Raw genomic sequence first — 6,251 nt, 5'->3', positions numbered from 1 at the left:
ATCGTTCCATATCAATGGTGTCTTTCCCATCCCAACTGTCCACTGGGTATGCTGATGATTACTACATAATGATTGACCGACACCACTTTATTGAGATCGAGGGAGCCTTGGTGGAACACCAGATATCTGCTACTTGTCACTGTGGAGCATGGGATTAAATATAGAGGTCATCAGCTCCATACAGTTGTTTGGTAGCGTTCCTCAGTGCTACAGACTGGTCCTATTTCCATATGCTGTGATGCCCTCCACGTTTTTATTTGTTCTACCCCACACATGTTTTGAACAGCACCTTACGGCGATGGTCAACACCGGAACAGTAATAATGTACATGACTGCAAAATGAAGGAACAATGCTTTTCGAAATGGAATATGCGCTACCCTGTCGATGGGGAAAATGAGATTAGCTGTACAGGTCATCACCTTCGAATAGCTGTTGAAAGCGCTAGACAATACTGCAAACTCTTCCAGTTTCCATTTGTTGTGATGTCTCCCACATTTTTGTCAATGAGAAACATTGCCTCTGTGTTTTATTTCTACCTGCCTGTGTTGTGGTAGCTGTACAGTTTATGCCATGCGATGTTCAGCTTTTTGTGAGAGCCAGAGGATCAAAATGTGTTAACGTTGGTTTAGCAGCAGCTGACACTGATCTCTAAGTCATGGTAGAAAAAATCGGTGCATGGTGATGTACACTGATAAGTTGTGTTACAACCGAAAAAACAATATATTAAATTGCTTATGATGGAATAATAAAGGAACCCTCTCGTGTGATTGATAGTCTGTTGGACATGATCATCCTACAGTACAAGTCTGCGGAAGCGATTTCGGTCACGACCAAGATGCAGAGGGACTATCTACAAAACAGCGCTGGAGTTTTTCCTGTATGGGATCCTTAGCAGATAGTTTCGAAAAAGGTGACTCGCTTCGAGATATGAGAGGGGCACGAATATGATTCACCAGTGGCTGTAATCATTAAAAGATGTCTCTACAGGGTCCAACGCAAGTACATGGTAGAATGGATAGACTTGATTCCAAATCGCAGACAGCATTCTACCTGAAAGCGTAACAGTATCAGCGACTCGTGTGTGTGCCTGTAGACTCAAGATTACTTTTTATGCAGGGTGATGGTAACATAGCCGTTGTGATTGTGTTTTTAATAGCGCGGTCCTTACGCGAAATGTGTGGTGTGAGCTGTAGAATCCCTCTGCGGCCAGCTTCAAATGTCGTTTCTCAATAGTGTTGCTCGAAAAGAACATTGTGTTCCCTCCATGGATTCCCAGTTGTCCTACCTGGCGAGTGTAATCCGACCACTGAAAAAAACAAAAATTACTCGCCATGCAAAGTGACTCTCATGATCAAATGGTTCAAATGGCTCTGAGCACTATGGGACTTACCTTCTGAGGTCATCAGTTCCCTAGAACTTAGAACTACTTAAACCTAACTAAGCTGAGGACATCACACACATCCACGCCCGAGGCAAGATTCGAACCAGCGACCGTAGCGGTCGCGCGGTTCCAGACTGAAGCGCTAGAACCGCTCGGCCACACTGGCCGGCACTCTCATGATCAATTTAATTAATTAGCCTATCAATTTGCTAACAATGACTTGCCGCATGGCGGCTGGAAGAGATGGCTATGGTGCCACGGAATGGTTCTTGACAAGCATTTCTTTTCTTTTTTTTTTTTTTTTCATTGCGGCGATATCTTTTAACAACATTTCAACCTCCCACCTACATAGGGAGAGATAGGCTCTCACGATTTGTTTCGTAAATGCTACTGATGAAAGGGGACCTGTCATGGTGTACAAAACAGCTACATTCTCTTTAATTATAGATTGTTGTTGTGAAATGTAAAATGATTGTGTTTTTTCCGACATGTGAGCCAATGGTGTGAAAGATTGTATTCTCTAATGTTATTTCACCTGCCTGAAATGTTTGTAATACACACGTGCATGACAGTTTATTTACAGACACTGAATGCGAGAGACACTCTCAGGTTGTGTAATTTGTCCATCAGGCTGAAAGAAATTGCTTAATATAGACGTTTTTTTCTTCAGTGTTTAAATCATCGCTTTTTCTTTACTCTGATGACGGTTTCGAAATAGCGAGAAGATTCTGCGGTGATCGGTAGTTTTCGCAGCAAAGTAGTCGAAGTCTTTTTTTCCTGATTTTACGCAGAGTGGGCATGTCTCTGCTGATCATCTGTAATCAGCAGTGGTACACTTCGCAGGATGTCACAAAATAATGACATGCGAATTGTATCCTGCAGTTGAATGTAAAAGTTATACCGGTTTTGCTCATAAAACTGAAAGTAAATGGACTGCGCCTATTTTCATAGAAACTCCTCCCACACAGGCCATGAAAGCCCAAAGGTACCGACCGGCCGCCGTGTCATCCTCAGACCACAGGCGTCACTGGATGCGGATGTGTGGGGGCATGTGGTCAGCACACCGCTCTCCCAGCCGTATGTCAGTAGCCGAGACCGGAGCCACTCCTTCTCAATCAAGTAGCTCCTCAGTTTGCCTCACAAGGGCTGAGTGCACCCCGCTTGCCAACAGCACTTGGCAGACCGGCTGGTCACCCATCCAAGTGCTATCCCAGCCCAACAGCGCTTAACTTCGGTGATCTGGAGGGAACCGGTGTTACCACTGCGGCAAGACTGTTGGCATTTTCATGGAAAGAGGACATTTAGTATCGTCGCAACTGTGTTTTCCTTTTTTTTTTATAGATGCTAAATTATAGATGTGTTGATACGTCAAATACAGTTGTTCTCCATAACAGGATAGCGGGCTGCTGCAGGCAAGTTCCCTAAGTGGCCATTGCTGTCCCTTTAGAGAAACAACCAGCTGTCAGGACAGGCCTCATTTATCACGGTTTTGTCCTGAGGGATGCCTGCGTCACACTCTGTTGTAACGCTGCCACCCAGCAGTGCATTGTACTGAAGACACTGCAGACCATCTGGACAATTCTCCGGTATTTCGTTGTTGTTCCAGAGGGGTCCAGTCTTTCCGAGAAATACTTTTAACAGATTGCAAGAAAGACTTGTTGACGTTAAATAAAAGTGTTTTCAATTGAAGAACGAGAGGACTATTGGAGGCGTTTGGGACCAGCCTAGCCTATGTCATGTCGCTGCTGCAGGTGCAGCCCCTAAACATTAGGAGCGGCTGTGTCACCATTCTTGAGATGAAGAAGTTGCACTTGGGACAGTTGTCCTTTTATCTCCTATCGTTTAGTTAATTATACCTGTTTTTGTGTTGGCGGAGGACCAACGCCTCAAGGTAGACAGCAGCCAGACCCTGTCGCAAGGTGTTTGATGGAATAGCGGGCAGTTTGAAAATGCCTGTATCCTCCCTGTAGGTGAATGGAGGGAGGGAGGGGAGAGGTTCTTGATTATTCGGCAGTTTGTGATTTTACATCTAGGAGAATGCACGTTCAACTAGCACCCCCTTTGCTGTCGTTTAGGACGACGATTTTCCCCACTACATGTACTGCATTATGACCCATTCATTATGAGTGCTGTTTTTTCATTACAATTTCGAAGTGTAATTAGAACTGTGACTTATTTTTTCCACCAGTTGAGCTTTTGTGTATTAGCTTCAGTTAGCTGGGCTGTAGGGTGGTTTTTGAGTAGGTGTACATAGCGAACGTTGACATCAAACAACAATAGATACTGTAAGCTAGAAGGCAATACACTTTTTAAACTCCTCTCTGTCCAACACCAGCATCTCGTTGGTTGAACATATTTTGCACCAAAAAGAATAAAGATAGTACCTTACAGCACTGCCTTTTTCCCATCATCTTGTAGGTGTAGGTTAGAGTTTGAGTGTGGCTGTCATCAGTTTCGAGTGGTATTTTTTTCCCAGCAGGATAACACCAGTTGTATGGTATCGTCAGTTTTTGAGTTGTATTGTGATTTTATACCATTCTTGTGTAGCGCTATGCATATTGTTGTGTAATTAGGCCCGATCATTATGATTACTTACGTAATTAGGATCGATCATTGCGTCAGTTTCCCGACAAAAATAAATAAAGTACACTAATCGAACCTTCCTCTCCTGCATCTGAACAGTTTCCATGTGTTGGGGGCTGCATTTGTGCTTTCGATACAGTAGAATCAGGGTCAAGGCCCAGAAATGGCACTGCCATTTTTAATGTACCTTCAATTTCAAGCGCATCTGATGGTGTACAGGGTGTGGTAGATAAGTAATGAGACTGGCCGCCGCGCGGCGCCCCAGTCGCTCGCAGCGCGGTCTCCACCTGTACGTCACGTGGTGGGGGATCTGAGCTAACAATAGAACTGGTTCGCAGTCGCGTCGGAGCTCTGGTGCAGTGAGGGTCAAGCTTCGCGTATTACGTTGTTTGTGTGCCCGTGACACTTGTGAAAACGCTGAAGATGGATCGCTCGATAGAACAGCGGTATGCAATCAAATTTTGCTTTCGCTTGGGCAAAACTGCTTCGGAAACTTTTGCTATGATTACGGAGGCCTACAAAGAAGACTCCCTATCAAGAGCTCAAGTGTTCCGGTGGTTTAATGAATTTAAAAACGGAAGGGAATCCGTTGAAGACATGGAACGATCTGGACGCCCTTCAACGAGTCGTGTGGATGAAACGGTGGCCAAAGTGAAAGAACTCCTGGACTCCGACCGTCGTTTAAGTCTCAAAATGATCGCCGATGAGGTCTCCGTGAATAAATTTACGGTTCACCAAATTGTTACGCAAGATTTGATGATGAGGAAAGTTTGCGCAAAATTGGTTCCCCGAGTGCTCACCGCCAAACAAAAGCAACAACGAGTGGACGTTTGCCGTGAGATGTTGAATGATTTGGAAAATAATCCATACTTTTTAGACAACGTAGTAACAGGCGACGAATCGTGGACATTCCAGTACGACCCGGAGACGAAAGCCCAGAGCTCGGAGTGGCACACACCAGCATCCCCGCGGCCGAAGAAAGCAAGAATGTCAAAGTCCCGCATCAAGACATGCTAATTGTGTTTTTCGACAAGCGGGGGTTAATTCACAAAGAGTTTGTCCCTCAGGGGAAGACTGTCAATGCCGAATTCTACAAAGAAGTCCTTCAGCGATTGCACAGAGCTGTCAAACGGAAGCGACAGGACCTTGCTCAACGCTGGCGTCTCCACCACGACAACGCTCTGGCGCACACAGCGTTCCTCGTGACCTCCTACTTGACCCGAATTGGAGTTGAAGTTTTGCCACAGCCACCATACAGCCCTGACTTGAATCCTCCTGGTTTCTTCCTATTTCCGAAGGTCAAAAGATGCCTGAAGGGTCATCATTTCGACGATATTCCGAACATCCAACGTGCTGTCACGAAGGCACTAACTGGGATAACTCAAACGGACTACAGTGGGACCTATGAAGCTTGGAAAACGCGCTGGCAACGTTGTGTCGACGCCCAAGGCGAGTACTTTGAAGAATATTAACGTTTTGTACAAATTGGATCAATAAATTTGTTTTTCTAGACTGAGTCTCATTACTTATCTACCACACCCTGTAGCTGTGTTAGGGCGGTGCACTTGGGCTTTCTGTCTCAAAGACCAGGATTCGAGTCCTGGAAATGGTACTACCAATTTTAACTTCCATCCAATACCTGAAGGAGGGGGGGGGGGAGGGTTGGGGTGGGATGTCAGCACAGCCCTGGGACAATGAAATTTCCACCAAAATTCTAAATTCCTGCCAAAATTAGAAATTCCCACCAATAAGGTAGGTTTGGGGAGGGGAAGGGTGGGCAGGGAGAGAGGGGGTTGGGACCCACATGCAGGTTGAGTAAAACACATGACATCATCCGGGGGCAGGGATGGCCGTGGTCGGGAGCGGGGGTGGTCATGGGCTGGGGACGATTAATTGATCAATTTAATTAATTTGCATATCAATTTGATATCAAAATTTTACCTGTGCCGCCAGCTGCTTACTACTTATATTATCATTAGACAGACAAGTAGTTTCAAGGCAGCAGATGTTGGATCTTATAGAGGAGCCCAGTGTGGATTAGACCATTATTTAGTAAAAATGAAGAGTTTTTGGCCATGAAAGAATGGAAAGAATGATTATAACCACATAAAAACGAAATGTGCTGAGAAAGCTCAAAATCTACACTTAAATATTGACAGCATGTAAGATGAACGTATTGGAACATTCTTTGCTGTCAAAATAGAAAAAAAAACATTGGAAGAATCATTTTGATGAAGTGCAGAGCAAATATATGAACACATAACATACAATGTTAAGTATAGCAAC

General features: G+C 44.8%; 1 pseudogene; it reads right to left on the bottom strand.

The window, feature by feature from the left end:
- Positions 1–2,544: 2,544 nt before the first annotated feature.
- On the bottom strand, positions 2,545–2,662 carry LOC126185511 (5S ribosomal RNA; annotated as a pseudogene).
- Between the last annotated feature and the right edge of the window lie 3,589 nt (positions 2,663–6,251).

Source organism: Schistocerca cancellata, chromosome 4 (assembly GCF_023864275.1).
Source record: "Schistocerca cancellata isolate TAMUIC-IGC-003103 chromosome 4, iqSchCanc2.1, whole genome shotgun sequence".
Classification (NCBI taxonomy): domain Eukaryota; kingdom Metazoa; phylum Arthropoda; class Insecta; order Orthoptera; family Acrididae; genus Schistocerca; species Schistocerca cancellata.
The sequence above is the reverse complement of the archived record's forward strand: the minus strand, read 5'-3'. Positions and strand labels throughout refer to the sequence as shown.